Here is an 18513-nt window from a genome sequence, read left to right on the forward strand (position 1 = left end):
AGGTTATGTCAGAAAGTTATTTAAGGTCAATTTGTTTTATCTTCTAACATTAGACTTAAGCCTATATGGATTGCAAATTCTCATAATTCATAGAAAACTTCTTAGTTTTCAGTATCCTGTCTGTATTTCCAAATCCACATAAATTATGGAGGTGTAAAAGAAACTATAAACTCAGCTAATTTTATATTATTTCATTCGATCAGTCGTTATTTTATCACGACTGTTTCACCCTTTAAGAGGAAGCTATTTCAGTATAATTTTTGAAGTTTTAGGTCAGATTTCTAAATATAGATTGAATCATTCTCTTAAACTAGTAAAAATGATTTGAAAGAAGGAAGGAATGGAGGAGAAAAGGGAGGAACAGAGAGAAAAAGTGAAAGGAAGAAACTCAGAGCTACTGCTAATGTTTTATTTGTTTGGCTTTTATTTTTATTGGGAGTGGTGAGGAGGAGGCGGGTTTGGACAGAAGGACAAGATACTTCCTTCTAAAGCTTTCCACATGATGAAGCTAATTATCATTTCTTCTCTTCAGACATGGATGGCTCCTTCCTAAGAAGTGCCAACATCTGTTGAGAGAGAGAGAACATCTGTTAGGCAAGTGGAGACATTGGGAGATAAGCTGCTTACTCAGACAGTTTGGGCATGATGAAGAAATCATAATAAACTGGAAAATTAAGATTAAAATATGGGCATAATTAGCAGTTTTCAATGTGCCAAATACTGTATTGCTGAACACATAATTAATGGGGTCAGAAACTCCCAGTGATTGTCAGCAACTCCAGCTCACAGTAGCTCAACAATCTATTCAGAAACATCTACTAGGTGGTGGGTCACAGGTTTACTCAGGGTAAATGCTTACAAGTGAGCACACACTAAAATGTTGTCAGCTGGTATAAACTCCAGGCACAGTCCCCTATAACCCAGGTCACTCTGTGTAGACCTGGTCTCAATGTATGGTGCCACTACTTTAAGTTCATATAAATGCATGCACGTGTGTGTGTGTGTGTGTGTGTGTACTGTAAGTGCAAAGACAATAATTGTAAGGAACACATAATTATTTGGATCTTTATCATTATTTAAAATTTCACACATGTGATCTTCCCTGTTTTCAACAATCCTGTGAGACAGATTGGCCAAACAATCTCTCCATTTTAAAATTGAGGAAACAATCTCCAAGTGGCTAAATGGTTTAAGTCAGGCTATATAGGACTTGTAAATAATAAATTCATACATTTAATTCCATATAATGCCTTGAATAAACTCATTAGAATAAGAAATGGGTATCCTAAAATTCAAATTTTGACACTGAATCATACATTAGTAGTATAATCCAAAATATCCCCCAACCATATTCCCACCCAATACACACACACTCACTCCTCTCTTTCTCTCTCTGTCTCTTACTTAAAGCCTACAACTCTTAACTTCAGTTTCTAGAAAACCTTAAGTTAGAATTTTGATCTTTCTACTATGCCAGCACTATAAGTTTCTTCTTTCCTTTTTTCAATCAGCCAGAAGAGAGAGAAATTTAACCTGGCATACATTCTTCTTTTCAAATAGTTTGTGTGGTTTTCAAGTTTCAGTATTTAAAAAGGTATTTTCTTAAAATGTTATAATTTCAGATTTTTATGTTAATAAAGAAGTTTGTGTATAAAAGGGATTGAGTAAATACCAAGAGAAGAGACCCTAAGTCTGATTAAAGCTAAAAAAGTCTAGGTTTTCAATTCTAAGAAACTGTTCTTCTCATTCTTTCCAGCAAAAAGCCTAAAATACAGAGAAGTCCAAATGTCACCAGAAAAATACCTACTTTTTTCCCAAGGTGTGGCCAATGTCAGCATAGGAGAGCAGGCTGTCTGGTCTAGCCTTATGCATTGCTTCTTGCATTGATAGTCAAGATGTTATTGTGGAAACTGAAGCCAGTGTCACCTGATAACTCTTCTACCTAAAATGATAGTGAACACCAGCAAAAGAATTTTAATTAGTCAACAGGTCTATTAACAACTTAAAAGGGGTCCTAAACTGTTAAAAAAATGTCAGGAATACAAAGGAAGACTAAGATTTGGTAACGCTTCTCAGGAAGAAAACTGGCATATGTAAATCAAGACATCCAGAATAATTAAGTCCTAAACGGAATGAAACTAACCATAAGTGCAATCTAAGTTCATATCTGTGTAATAACCCTCACTGCCACAAAAGAATGAATCTAAACAGATTCATGTAAACCCCATATCAGTTTCTTCCTTAACATTTTCAGAGTATATCTGGGTTTAAAGACCAATCTTTACAAGCAGAGGAAGGAAACTTCAAACATAGCTACTCCAATCTTAATTGTATTACACTTACTGTCATCCGTCGCACAATTGATTCAAAATTATATAAGAGAATTTGACAGTTTTATTGATTTCTCCTCAACCTTGGACTCAGTGAACTGGATTATTTGTAGGTTATCCTTTTGGGACACGGGGTAGTCTGGCTGTGTTGCCCAGGCTGGAGTGCAATGTCGCAATCACGGCTCACTGTAGCCTCGACTTCCTGGGCTCAAGCAATCCTCCCACAACAGCCTCTGGAGTAGCTGGGACTACAGGCTCACACCACCATGCCTAGCTGATTTTTGTATTTTTGGTACAGACGGGGTTGCGCCATTTTGCCCAAACTGGTCTCAAACTTCTGAGCTCAAGTGATCTGTCTGCCTTGGCCTCCCAAAGTGCTGGAATTACAGGTGTGAGCCACCACCCCCAGCCTATTCGTAGGATATTCTGCATGAAGTCAATAAAGGTTTTTGGTTACTGATGTTCAAACCAACCTGCTATTTAATACCACGGCCACAGGAAAAGCAGGTCACAAATTTTCCTGAAGGATCAGAAACAATTTATAGAGGCACATATTTCTTAGTAACTTTGGAATGATGTAGATACTTGGTTTATACCATAGAAAATAGAATAGATATTTTTGAAACTTCTAACAATATGATGTAATTGTCCATAAATTAGGAATGACATCAAAAGAAAATTGACCTTAGTCTTGAAATATTATAAGAAAAAAACTTATTCTCAAGAATTAAATTAACTAATATCAATCTTTTAGCATAATTATCCAAGTTAATCTCTTCATATTAAATAGACAGGTCAATATGTTATACTTAGCCCCAGAAGATATATTTTGCAATGAATTATTCTGAGAACCTGTACTAAGAAGCCATGTGATGCAAAACAATCTTTAATATGAGGAAATGGAGCTTTCTATTTCTAGTGAAGGTGTGAAATGGTTTATCATTTCTTTGAAATATTTTCAGACCAAAATCATCTTAGCCCTAATTTTACAAGTGGAACTTTGGAGATTTGAGCAAACCTTCATTCAAATTCTGAAACACATTCGGAAATATTTCTTGAGCAAAATCCTTACTATGTTCACAAGTCTTGATGCAGTTTCTTCATCTCACAAACAAATAAATATATGTGGAGCCTTGTCTGGGGCCTTAATTTTCACAGAGGAATGTCAACATCACCACATGTGTGTTGGATTCAAGTATTTGTAGCCAAGCATTTGTCTATCTTTGGCTGTGTGAATATAAATGGACTTGACTCATACAAATAAAAAGTCTAAAAAATTAGAATGCAAGTGAATACTAGAATAATATTTATACCATATATGACAACAAGTTCGCATCTTTGCTGTATTAAGAATTTTCAAGATGTGTTCTGAGATAGAAATGATAATAGTTTTAAGTGACACAACATTTCCAAAGGGCAATATTGAGACATAATGATTGTATTAGGTTTGGTACAAAAGTAATTGCAGTTTTCACCATTAAAAGTAATAACATTACTCTGTGTGTGTGTGTCTGTCTGCCTGTCTGTCTGTCTGTTCCATATGCTTAGTATGCACTAAACACACATTTTAGCAAGGTTCTATTGGCATCACAAACTAGACACACACATACACATGAGTAGATGATGTATGTGTGCTTCCAGAATTTTTTTCAAATCTTAGTTTATGGTTATAATGAACAAATCTGATTTGAGAAAAACCCAAATTCTGGTGGTCCCCTAAGTGCTTTGCTGAAAACACTGATTACTATTACTGATTACTAATAAAGTAATATTTTAATTAATAGTAACTTCTAACATTCATTGGATGCCAAGAAGAGTGCTTACTACACCTATTTAATATCAAAGTAACCCTCACAACAAACCCATGAAGAAGTTATCATTGTAATCTCTAATTTCAGATCAACTGAAGCTCAGAGATATTAACTTGTTCAAAATCACAGAGACATGAAGTGGGAGAGCCAATATTCACATTCACAGAGTTGAACCCCAGAGCTTTCAAACTCTTTGTGACTTTTGACTCAGTCAAAATTTCTGTCATTTTCTAGAAAATTTTTTCAAGTAAATAATTGGGTATTCATACACAAATACGGTAAGAGCAGTAACCCTGATAACAGCAAAATCTTGGAGACAATATATGTCTAATATTAGATATTGTTTGAGTAAACTATGGTTACACATACAAGAATAAGAATATGCAATCATTTAAAATTATTTCTCAAATAGTTTTTAAGGTCATGGAAAACGTTCACATATATTGCAATGTGAAAAGAAATACGTGACTAATGGCTCACTTTTGTATATAAAGTTTTGTATTCATAGATAACAAAATGGTTAGAACAATAAGTATCAAAATGTTTATAGTTACTTCTAGCTAGAGAAATTATAGATTTTCTTTTCTCTTTTAATAGCTTTCTGTGTTTTCAACATTTTCTATAAATAACATTTATTGTATTTACTTTGTAAGTTGAAAAATTACATAAATTTGTGATTTAGCCATAACCCTGTCAGCCCTTATTGTCCATCTATATTCATTCTATTTTTATCCTTTTGTTTCTACTATTTATTTTTTCTTGGTTACAATGCTTTAAATGTATTATATTCATTTATTATATGTAGTTTACATATAATAGCTATATATTTATTTATTATATATAGTTTATATATAATCATTTATTTGTGTTTTTATTGTTAAATTTCTTAAATTCTAATGGAATCCAATATATGTATGGTAGCCTCTTCCGGAACCCCCATTACATCCATTGCCAGATCTCAAATATATGAACAAACTAACCTACAAAATTGGATAAATGGTCCTTTTAAACCAAAACAGAAACCCATTATACTGTGTTTTCATGTTTAATCCTGAATCGGCTGACCATTTTACATAAATTTTTACTAAAAAAATCATTTAATCTGAGAACATCTCCCAGAGCCTGGAACACGTTTTCCCAATTCCTGACTTGAAGTTTAGTATCAATATCATACGTATGCTCTCTCAGAGACTTTGACATATCATAATATCTTTATACACAACTCATATATGTGCCATGCATTTGCACAGAAATGTAATACTTCTAAGAGCAGTTTCACATGCATTAACTCAACTAATCCTCATAAGACTACAACACAAGTATCACTGGACCAACTTAGATAAAAATGTCATGATGGCTACTTATAGCTGATCCTTGAGGCTATTACTTTTTCTAACAGAAGCATGATACTTTACTTGCCAGCACTAATAGATGTGTCAATATTGAATCCATGTTATATGTTAAGAATAAGTGTTTTCAGCAAAGCACCCCACCAGAATTTTGGTTTGTTCCAAATCAGCATTGTTCATTACAACCATGAACAAAGCTTTAAAAAAAATTCTGGAAGCACACATACATCATCTGCTTGTGTGTGTGTGTGTGTGTGTGTGTGTGTGTGTGTGTGTCTAGTTTGTCATGCCAATAGAACTTTGCTAAAATGTGTGTTCAGTGCATACTAAGCATATGGAAAACACACACACACACACACACACACACACACACACACACACAGATTTTTCCTGTGGAGAATAATTAAGCTGAAGATGTGTTCTTCCTGGGGGATAAAAATGCAATTAAATGTCAAATCTTTCCTTTCAAAAGACAGAATAAATGTTCCTTTTTTAAAAACTCCAGATGGTTAAATGTATGCTTTTGAAATTTTTCTGTTTGAAGATAATCTTTTTGCCTCACAATTCCCCTGAGACTCTTCTCTCCTTCAGTACTCTTAACAGTTTTTTCTCAGCCCTCAAACACTGTTCCAATTAAAGAGGATGTCCATTTCCTTTTCCTTCAAATTTCCTCTTCCACTGGTTTCCTCAATGACCCGCCCTTCTCTCTAATGGCTCCCTGGCCAGCTCACATTCTAGAACTCCAACTGATTCCACCCCGTCATCTCTCTCTGCACTTGTACCATACACATATCTTTGAAAACACTAGTGACAGCTTCTAGCAATACCTATCAGCCATGGAGGCATTTTTCTGAATTAGATTTTAGCCTCTCTCTTAATTTTTTCAACTCTTAGGTGCAATTAGGAATCACAAATACAAAAATGAGTTATACTGATTCCCTAACCCTAATCTACCTCACAAAGGTAGGTGCTACTGCACTTTATGGAGGTAATTCATAAACAATGACCAAAGAACCAGAGAGCTATTTCAGCAGCAGGCTAATCAATATTATGAAAAATGGAGTGTTTGTGAAGAGGGAAAGACCTAGCCTAGTGTGATAGTAATCTAGTGAAAAATACTCAAACTTGCAACAAAAGAGATTCCTCTACATTCTTTTAGCCATTTTTTTTTCAGAAGGATATTCCACAAATCATTTTATGACAGGCTTTCTACTACAGACATCAAATGAAAGATTCTTGAATAAATATATGAACCGTAAGGGTGTCGGCATTATGGATGTGTTTGATGCATCACATTTTAAGCTCCGAGTTTCTGAAACATGTAAAAATGTCTAAGCCTGCCTGTGAAAGTGTCTATCTTATGAAAGTGGTCAGAAGTGTTGAAGCTCTCAACTCTTACTTTGACTTTGTACAAAGCATTAACCATCACATTGAAAGATCCATAATTTAGCATTATTTTCTCTCACATGAGCTTAGCTTTGACTTTGCCAAAAAAGTCGGCATTTTGCCTCTAAAAACAACAAGTGGTTGTATTCTGCATATTCTCTTCTTCCCTTGATGACACCCCTGATTGCATCTAACCTGCCAGCAGAGCTGGACTGGAAACAAGAGCTTTCATTTGGCCATGAGAACAAAGAACAATTGTTTCTGTTAAGCAGTGAAGTTTCTAATGCAGCCAGAGATTACAGAAAAGAATCCTCATAAGGGAAGAAGAAAAAAATTCCCCATCATGTCAGCACTGTCAGTGACCAAAGCCATACTCTAATGTATGACCTATGGCCCTCAAAGCAGAGGAATATTTCTTCCTCCATAAAGTGAGTGTTATTTGATTAAATGAATGTTTCTCTAATAAATAGCATACTTAAGGTCTTTCAAAAACCTCAGAACAACCGTCTTATCTGGAGCCAAATAAAAGATATATTGGCAAAAACAAAACTTTCATCCAAGTTAATAATGTCTTTATATATCCCTGTCCAGATCTGCATTGGCTCAAGAATTGGGAGGCATTTCCCCAGTAATCATTCTGTAACCACTGAGTTTTCTAGCAAAACCAGCATCCTCTGCATCGAGTGAGGTTCACAGGACCTATTTCTGAGGTTGTCTTTGTCTTCCTGTCCACTACCACTGTGTGATATTCATTAGTCAATCACAAAAGAGCAGATTATTTCACATGTCAGTACGAAGGCACTTTGGATCACACTTCAAATTAAAAAATAAAATACAACCTAACTTCAATAGAGGATATACACTTTTCCGTCCCCACTCTTTGTTTTGTTTTGTTTTGTTTTTAATCTTCACCATTCTTTTCTTTTTGAAATTGAATTTGTTGGCGGGGATAGACTATCTGCCTGTTTTGAAAATGGCATTAGTAAAAAGCAAAACTCTAGTGATAGTTCAGAAGCTTGAATGAGTTGATCATCTTGGGCCATCACCTTCTGGGCACCATCCCAGATATAAAGTCATTGCTCATTTGGACACTAATTGCTATCCTTCTTGGTGGTAATTGGAGAATTAAACAAGCAGATTACTCTTTCATCTTCCTATCTGAAACTTCCCCATATTACACCATCTCTGGTAAGGTAGTAAATGGGAAATTTTACTTCTTCTTGTCTTATAATATATGCCACAACAACTTGAAAGATTAACACAAATTAAATAGCAGTTACACTTCCACAATCTTTTAGTCTTCAATTTGAGTTAATTTATCTCTGAATTAAATAATAATTTGAAAAATAACAGCTATTTTTTATTCGACACTGACTCTGTTTACCTGCCTTTTCTAAGTGCTGTAAATATATAATTTAATCATACAAAAACTTCATGAGGATTTATTTTTAGGGCATATTAATTAGGGTATAAGAAAGGTAGCAGTAATGAGACAGCCAAAGTGCAATGGCTCAGACAAGGCAAAGGTTAATTTGTCTTTTATAATGGGCCCTGATTCCTGAGGTTTTCCAGGGACTCTGTGGTGGAGGCAGCTCTATCTCAACTGTGGTTTCCACCTCTGTATCTAAAGTGACTGCTGCAGTTGTCACCATGATCCAGATAGGATGAAGTGGGAAATAGAAAGTACTGGGAAAGCAGTAGGCCTCTAAGAAGTACCTAGAAAGTTAACAAACATCACTTCCTGCAAACAAGCAGGATCTGGAGAGATTCACTAAGGCGTTTTTGCACAAAAAGACTCCTTATTAACAGGGATGCTATGGATTGCAATGTATGGAAAATGCATGGTTGAGATAATTGCCATTTATCTGTGTAATCATGAGTAAAACATTGACCTCCTCTGGATTTCCATTTCTTTTTAAGTAAAATTTAAAAGTTCAATGACATCATTTCCAAGGTGTCCTAAAGCTCTAAATTTCATGATTATGTTTAGAAACATGTACATATAAAATAAAACTGATAATGTGCTATAGATTAGGAATTTAGAAGAACCAGAATTTTGTCCAATTTGTCACAGAATGAGATTGGGAGAAGCTGTCCCTTTTGTTTGATTTTTACCATTTAATAGCCAACATTATCCAAAATGAGTTTCATATAACATTAATTCCATAAAATACTCTGAGAAAAACAAAGGCAGTTCTATGATATTTTAACTGAAATACTTTTGGTTAAAAATGAAAAATAAAGAACTAGATTAAAAAAAGGGATAATGTCTATAAGGAATACAGAACGTCAGGCCACCATTTATGCTGTTTGGGCAACTTAGCCATTCCAGCCTGTGGGCTTTGAAAGCAGTACCTCAGCACAGCACAGCTACTCTGTAAAAGTGTGGCCACACTGCTTTTTTAATCAGGTCCCCAATCCCGTTCCTCCTCACTGGGCAGAACCTCCCAACTGGGGTCTCCAGCCACCCCCACCAGTGTTCTCCAGCCTACAGAAATTTGAAAACTCCCTGGGATGAAACTCCCAGAGGGAGGAGTGGGCCTCCATATTTGCTGTTTGGGCAACTTAGCAATTCCAGCCTTTGGGCTTGGAGAGCCCAGGCTGACAGGAGATGGAGGTGGTACCCCAGCATGGCATAGAACCTCCATGAAAATGTGACCAGACTGCTTCTTTAAGTGGGTCCCCAACCCTGTTCCTCATCACTGGGTGGACTTTCCCAACCAGGGTCTCTGGTCACCCCCACTGGTGTTCAGCTGACAGAGGTTTCAGGTATCCCTGGGAAGGAGCTCACAGGAGAAGGGGTGGGCTTTCATCTTTGCTGTTTCAGTAACTTAGCTGTTCCAGCCTTGGGTTTCAGAGTGTCCAAGGTGACAGGCAGGGGAGGGGGGTGGGGGCTGAAGTGGACCCCCAGAACAGCACAGCTGCTCTAAGAAAACGTGGCCAAACTACTTTTTTTAAAGAAGGTCGCTGATCCCATTCCTCCTGACTGGGTAAGACCTCCCATCTAGGGTCTCCAGCCACCTCCTACAGGTCCACTCAGATTGGCAAAACTTCCATATCTTCTTGGGATGGGAGCTCCCAGAGGAGGGTGCAGGCTGCCATTTTTGCTGTTTCACAACCTTCACTGGTGAGACATCCAGGGACTGAAAAATTCGAGGTAACCAGGGACTGGAGTGGACCCCTAGGATACTACAGCAGCCCTATGGAAAAGGAGTCAGACTGTTAAAGGAAAAAAAAAATCCATCCAAAGATTAGAAACATCAAAGATTGAAGGTAGATAAGCCCACAAAGATGAGAAAGAATCAGCACAAGAATGCTGAAAACACAAAAAGCCAGAGTTCCTTCTTTCCTTCAAATGACCACATCGCCTCTCCAGCAAGGGTTCCAGACTGGGATGAGGCTGAGATGGCTGAAATGACAGACATAGAATTCAGAATATGGATAGGAACAAAATTTACTGAGCTAAAAGAGTACATTGTAACCCAATGCAAAGAAGCTAAAAGTCATGATAAAACATTGCAGAAGCTGACAGACAACATAACCAGTATAGAGAAGACTGTAACCAAACTGACAGAGCTGAAAAACACAACACAAGAATTTCATAATGCAATCACAAGTATTGATAGCAGAATAGACTAAGCAGAGGAAAGAATCTCAGAGCTTGAAGACTATCTTTTTGAAATAAGACAGGCAGACAAGAATAGAGAAAAAGAGAATAAAATTGAATGAATAAAACCTCCAGGAAATATGGGATTATATAAGGAGACTGAATCTATGACAGATTGGTGTACCTGAAAGAGATAGGGAGGATGGAACCAATTTGGAAAACATATTTCAGGATATCATCCATGAAAAATTCCCCAACCTAGCTAGCAGGGCCAACATTCAAATTCAGGAAATGCAGAGAATGCCAAAGAGATACTCCATGAGAAGATTATCCCCAACACACACAGTCATCACATTCTCCAAGGTGGAAGGGAAAGAAAAAATATTAAAGGCAGCTAAAGAGAAAGGCCAGGTCACCTACAAAGGGAAGCCCATGAGATTAACAGTAAGCCTCTCAGCTTAATTCCTACAAGCCAGAGGAGATTGGGGGGCCAATACTCAACATTCTTAAAGCAAAGAAATTCCAACCCAGAATTACATATCCAGCTGGATTAAGTACTATAAGTGAAAGAGAAATAAGATCATTTTCAGACAAGCAAATGCTAAGGGAATTTGTTACCAACAGACCTGACTTACAAGAACTCATGAAGGAAGCACAAAACATAGAAAGGAAAGACCATTATCAGCTGCTACAAAAACATACTGAAGTATACAGACCAGTGAAACTATAAAGCAACCACATAAAAAAGTTCGCAAAATAACCAACTAACATGATGGTGACAGGATCAAATCCACACATAACAATATAATTTTAAATGTAAATAAGATAAATCCCCCAAATTAAAAGACACAGAGTGGCAACCTGGATAAAGAACCGAGAACCATCAGTATGCTGTCTTCAAGAGACTCATCTCACATGCAAAGACACATATAGGCTCACAATAAAGGGATGGAGGAAAATCTACCAAGCAAATGGAAAACAGAAAAAAGCAGGGGTTGCAATCTAAGTTCCTGACAAAACAGATTTTAAACCAACAAAGATTATAAAAGACGAAGAAGGGCATTATATAATGATAAAGGCTTTAATTCAACAAGAATATCTAACTATCCTAAATATACATGTACCCAATAAAGGAGCATACAAATTCATAAAGCAAGTTCTTAGAGACCTTCAAAGAGACTTTGACTCCCACACAATAATAATGGGAAACTTTAACACCCCACTGACAATATTAGACAGATCATTGAGACATAAAACTAATAAAGATATTCAGCCCCTGAACTCAGCACTAGATCAAATGGACCTGATAGATATCTACAGAACTCTTCACTCAAAAACAACAGATTATACGTTCTTCTCATCACCACATGGCACTTATTCTAAAACCAATCACATAATTGGAAGTAAAACACTCCTCAGCAAATGCAAAAGAACTGAAATCATAACAGTCTCTCAGACCACAGCGCAATCAAATTTGAAATAAAGACTAAGAGATTCACTCAAAACCATACAATTACATGAAAACTGAATAACCCACTCCTGAATGACTTTTGGGTAAATAATGAAATTAAGGCAGAAATCAAGTTCGTCAAAACAAATGAGAACAAAGATACAACATACCAGCCTAACATTACAACTAAAAGAACCAGACAACCAATAGCAAACAAACCCCAAAGATAGCAGGAGACAAGAAATAACCAAAATCAGAACCATGAACAACCATTTACAGGATCAATGAATCCAGGAGCTGATTTTTTGAAAATATTAATAAGATAGAACACTAGCTAGACTAATAAAGAAGAAAAGAGAGAAGATTCAAATAAATCAAATCAGAAATGACAAGTGGATATTACCACTGACCCCACAGAAATATGAACGACCATCAGAGAATATTTTGAACACCTCTATGCACATAAACTAGAAAATCTAGAAAAATAGATAAATTCCTGGACACGTACACCCTCGTAACACTGAGCCAGGAAGAAATTGAATGCCTGAACTGACCAATAATGAGTTCTGAATTTGAGACAGTAATAAATAGCCAATCAGAAACATCCCAGGACCAGATGGATTCACAGCTGAATTCCACCAGAGGTACAAAGAAGAGCTGGTACCATTCCTACTAAAACTATTCCAAAAAATTGAAAAGTGGGGAATCCTCCCTAGCTCATTCTACTAGGCCAGCATCATTCTGATACCCAAACCTGGCAGAGATACAGCAAAAATAAAAGAAAACCTCAGGCCAAAATCTTTTATAAACATTGATGAAAAAATCTTCAACAAAATACTGACAGACTGAATTCAGCAGCACATCAAACAGCTTATCCACCACAATTAGGGAGGCTTCATCCCCAGGATGCAAGTTTGGTTCAACATACACAAATCAAGAGATGTGATTCGTCACAAAAACAGAACTAAAGACAAAAACCACGTGATTATCTCAATCAATATAGAAAAGGTTTTCAATAAAATTCAACAGCCCTTCATGTTGCAAACTCTCAATAAGCTAGGTATTGAAAAAACATACCTCAAAATAATAAAAGCCTTATATGACAAACCAACAGCCAACATTATACTGAATGTGCAAAAGCCAGAGGCATTCCTTGCAAACTGGCACAGAACAAGGATACCCTCTCTCACCACTCCTATTCAACATAGTATTGGTAGTTCTGGCCAGGGTAATCAGGCGAGATAAAGAAATAAAGGGCATCCAAAGAGGAAGAGAAGAAGTCAAACTATCTCTGTTTGTTGAAGACATGATCCTATATCTAGAAAACCGATTAGTCTCAGCCCAAAAGCTTCTGAAGCTGATAAACAACTTCAGTGAAGTCTCAGGATACAAAATCAATGTGCAAGTATCACTAGCATTCCTATAAACCAACAACAGTCAAGCCAAGAGCCAAATCAGGAACAAACTCCCATTCACAATTGCCACAAAAAGAATAAAATACCTAGGAATATAGCTAACTATGGAAGCAAAAGGTCTCTATAAGAAAAATTACAAACTACTGTTCAAAGAAGTCAGAGGAAACAAGTGGAAAAACATTCCATGCTCATGGATAGGAAGAATCAATATTATTAAAATGACCATACTGCCAAAGCAATTCATAGATTCAATGCTATTCCCATTAAACTACCATTGACATTCTTCACAGAACTAGAAAAAACTATTATTTTAAAATTCATTTGAAATCAAAGAGGAGTCCAAATAGCAAGGCAATACTAAGTAAAAAGAAATCTGGAGGCATCATGCTACCTGACTTTAAACTATACTAAAGGGCTACAGTAACCAAAACAGCATGGTACAGGTACGAAAACAGACATATAGACCAATGGAACAGAATAGAGAACCCAAAAATAAGACCACACACCTACAACTATCTGATCTTTGACAAACCTGATGAAAACAAGAAATGGGGAAAGGATTCTCCATTCAATAAATGATGCAGGGATAACTGACTAGCCATATGCAGAAGATTGAAACTGGGTCCCTTCCTTACACCATATACAAAAATCAACTCAAGATGGATTAAAGACTTAAATGTAAAACCCAAAACTATAAGACAATCTAGGCAATATGATTCAGGATATAGGCACAGGCAAAGATTTTATGATGAAGACGCCAATAGCAACTGCAACAAAAGCAAAAGTTGACAAGCAGGATTTAATTAAACAAAAGAGCTTCTGCACAGCAAAAGAAACTATTATCAGAGTAAACAGACAACCTACAGAATGAGAATCCATTTTTGCAGCAAAATATGCATCTGACAAAGGTCTAACATCCAGCATCTATAAGGAACTTAAATAAATTATAAGAAAAAAATAAAAATAAGCAAATGGCATGAACACACACTTTTCAAAATAAGACATACATGTGGCCAACAATCACATTTTTAAAAGCTCACATTACTGGCAAGGCTGTGGAGAAAATGGGATGCTTATACACTGCTGGAGGGAGTACAAGTTAGTTTACCCATTGTGGAAGACAGTGTGGCAATTCCTCAAACACCTAAAGACAGAAATACCATTTGATCCAGCAATCCCATGACTGGGTATATACCCACCTATTACAAAGACACATGATGCACATATACATTCATTGCAGCATTATTCACAATAGTGAAGACATGAAATCAACCTAAACGCCCATCAATTATCATTGGTTAACTGCTCAAAGAAAATGTGGTATCAATATATATACACCATGGAATACTATGTAGCCATAAAAAAGAACAAGATCATGTCCTCTGTAGGCACGTGGATGGAGCTGGAGGCCATTATCCCTAGCAAATTAACACAGGAACAGAAAACCAAGTACTGCATGTTTCACTTATAAGTGGGAGCTAAATAATGAGAACACATGGACACATAGAGGGGAACCACACTCTGTGGCCTTTCAGAGGGTGGAGGGTGAGAGGAGGGAAAGGGTCAGGAAAAATAAATAATGGGTACTAGGCTTAATACCTGAGTGATAAAATTATGTGTACAACAAACTCCCATGACACAAGTTTACCTGTGTAACAAACCTACACTTGTACCTCTGAACCTAAAATAATTTTTTAAAAAAGGAGAGAATACAGAATGTCTTACGGAGCCTAAATTCAGGAATATGATTGGATTTGAGATGGCAAGACCCAAGGAGACAAATGTTCTAAGGACTTTTTCTCTCTCTCTCCTTCCCACTTTATTCTTCTTTTTCTTGGTTAAAAAAAAACCAGCCTCCTTTCACTCCTATATGGCAAGAAAGGCTATTAACAGTTCTTGCATGTTATAATTCACCCAAAAACCAGGCACACAAGCAAGATGGGCCCAATTTTCTTTCAGTTTCAAATCCAAAAATCTTGGAGAAAAGACTCATTGGCTCTTCTGGGTCAAGTTCTTTCTCAGGCAAAGTAGCAGAAGCAGGGTCACACTGCAGCATGGCTGCCCTCTGCAAGCAAGAAGTAATCCGACAAACTTAGAGATTGCTATGCAAACATAGAAAATGCTGCTTTACTATAAGCCTTTCTTAGAGAGGAACAAAGCATACTGGCAAAATTAAAGCAATCAAAATCCTAAGATTAACTGTTTAAATTCATGTTCCACAACAAATTTAATAAATTTTCAAAAAACTATCTACTCACACACACACACACGTACATATGTGCACAGATAATTATATGTATATATTTATTTATTTATTTATATTTTTATATATAATACATTTGAATGGATAATATATACAATGCATTTTAAAAGCTTTCCCTGGAAATTAATTTATGTCACTATTCCAATTGAATTTACTTTATAACAGTCACTCAGTGGATCATTAACATTATCAAATAGCTTGTATGCTTTCATATTAACAGTTTGCATACCCTGGGAACCCAATAAAAAGTGAGCTAACCCTCTGAACATTTTGAAATCTGGAACAACTAGAACACACCACAATCAGGTTTGTTAGATAGAGTCATATCATGAAGAATAACTACTTCACACAAGCAATAAGGTTAGAAAAAGTTAAGCTCTCTCCTCTAAAATTTGCTGTGGGAAGATATCCTCTGTATTGAAAACAATATTTACTAAGAAACAAATTATGATAAAGCATTGCCTCTTCCTAAAATAACATGTAGTTCAGAACACTGTGATAAACGACATGATTGGTACTTAATTGGTGCTGTAGTAGTCTTGAAAGCAGAAAGGAGGAATCACTACCTGGTTGGGCATGAAGGAAAAGCCTTAAGGACTTTATTAGGCAAACAGTGGAAGCACTCTATGGTGGAATTCTGAGATTAGGAAAAAATACATATGAAGGCAAAAAGCTTGAGGACACATCCTGGCATAGATACATTATATAAATAAACAATAAGTTACAGTATATGATATGGTTTGAATCTGTGTTCCCACCCAAATCTCATGTCAAATTGTAATCCCCAGTGCTGGAGGTGAGGCCTTCTGCTCAAACCCGGTGATGTCCTGGCTTCCCCTTCACCTTCCACCATGACTGTCGGTTTCCCAAGGTCTCCCTAGAAGCCACTATGCTTTCTGCACAGCTTGCAGAACCATAAGCCCATGAAACGTCTTTTCTTTATAAATTAACCAGTCTCAAGTATTTCTTGGTAGCAATGCAAGAAGGGACTAATACAGAAAACTGGTACCAAAGAGTGGAGCATTGCTATAAGGAAACCTGAAAATGGGGAAGCAGCTTTGGAACTGGGTAACAGGCAGAGGTTAGAACAATTTGGAGGGCTCAGAAGAAGAAAGCAAGATGAGGGAAAGTTCGGAACTTCTTAGAGACTTGTTGAATAATTGTGACCAAAATGCTGAGAGTGATATGAACAGTGAGGTCCAGGCTGATGAGGTCTCAGATGGAAATGAGGAACTCATTGGGAACTGGAGTAAAGGTCACTTTTGCTATGTTTTAGCAGAGACTAGCAGTATTGTGCCCCTGTACCAAGGGTCTGTAGAATTTTGAACTTGAGAGATGATTTAGGTTATCTGGTGGAAGGAATTTCTGAGCAGTAAAGTATTCACGAGGTGGCCTAGGCTGCTTCTAACAACCTATGCTCATATGTGTGAACAAATAAATGACCTGAAACTAGAACTTATATTTAAAAGGAAGCAGAATGTAAAAGTTTGGAAAATTTACAGGCTGGCCTTGCAGTAGAAAAGAAAAGCCCACTTTCTGGGGAGGACTTCAAGCAGGCTGTAGAAATTTGCATAAGTAAAAGGTGCCAAGAGCTGACAGCCAATACAATGAAAAATGGCCTCCAAGGCATTTCAGAGACCTTTGAGGTCACCCCTCCCATCACAGGTCCAGAGGCCTAGGAGGGAAGAATATTTCCTGGGCCAGACTCAGGATCCTGCTGCCCTGCCCAGTCTTGAGACATTGTTCCCTACATCCTAGCCACTCCAGCTCCACCCATGGCTCATAGGGGCGCAGGTACAGCTCAGGCCACTGCTTCAGAGGGTGCCAGTCCTAAGCCTTGGTGGTTTCCACATGATGTTAAGCCTTCAGGTGCACAGAGTGCAAGATTTGGGGCTTTGGAGCCTCTACCTAGACTTCTGAGGATGTATGGAAAATCCTAGATGTCCAGGCAGAAGCCTGCTGCAGGGGCAGAGCCCTCACAGAGAACCTCTACTAGGGCAGTGCAGAGGGAAAACATTGGTTTGGAATTCCCACACAGGGTTCCCACTGGGGCACTGCCTAGTGGAGCTGTGAGAAGAGGGCCACCATCCTCCATACCCCAGAATGGTAGATACACTGGTAGCTGGCACTCTTAGCCTGGAAGAGCTGCAGGTACTCAATGCCACCCCAGGAGAGTAGCTGTGGGGGCTGAATCCTGCAAAGTCACAGGGTTGGAGCTGCGCAAGGAGCTGCACAAGCTGCACAGGGTTGGAAGCCCACCCCCTGCATCAGTGTGCCCTGGATGTGAGACATGGAGTCAAAGGAGATTATTTTTTAGCTTTAAGATTTAATGGCTACCCTGCTGGGTTTCAGGCTTTCGTGGGGCCTGTAGCCCCTTTCTTTTGGCCAATTTCTCTCTTTGGGAACGGGAATATTTACTCAATGCCTAGACTTCCATTGTGTCTTGTAAGTAACTAACTTGTTTCTGATTTTACATGGTCATAGGTAGAGGGGACTTGCCTTGTCTCAGATGAAACTTTGGACTTTTGACTTTCTAGTTAACACCAGGATAAGTTAAGACTTTGGTGTACTGTTGGGAAAGCATGATTGTATTTTGCAAAATGAGAAGGACACGAGATTTTTGAGGGACCAGAGACTGAATGATACGATTTGGATCTGTGCCTCTGCCCAGATCTCATGTTGAATTGTAATCCTCAGTGTTAGAGGTGGGATCTGGTGGGAGGTGATTGGATATCAAGGGTGGATTTCCCTCCCAGTTCTGCTCTCATAATAGTGAGGGAGTGCTCACATGATCTGGTTGTTTAAAAGTGTATGGTACCTCCCCACTCTCTTCCTTCTGCTCTGGCCATGTGAAGTCCTCACTTCCCCTTCACCTTCCACCATGATTATAGGTTTCTGAAGC

The 18513-nt window shown here is 37.5% G+C and overlaps 1 long non-coding RNA gene across 1 annotated transcript in view; it reads right to left on the minus strand.

Annotated features, from left to right (window-relative positions):
• Window positions 1–389: 389 nt before the first annotated feature.
• Window positions 390–18513, minus strand: part of LOC103890500 (uncharacterized) — a 37737-nt gene continuing 19613 nt past the window's right edge. The window contains exons 2-3 of the long non-coding RNA XR_008524752.1: window positions 1808–1938; window positions 390–566 (exon numbers count right to left, since the gene is read on the minus strand). This is a non-coding gene — a long non-coding RNA (uncharacterized LOC103890500). The remainder of the gene's footprint in view (window positions 567–1807; window positions 1939–18513) is intronic.

The sequence above is a fragment of the Pongo abelii genome, chromosome 3 (assembly GCF_028885655.2).
Source record: "Pongo abelii isolate AG06213 chromosome 3, NHGRI_mPonAbe1-v2.0_pri, whole genome shotgun sequence".
Taxonomy (NCBI): domain Eukaryota; kingdom Metazoa; phylum Chordata; class Mammalia; order Primates; family Hominidae; genus Pongo; species Pongo abelii.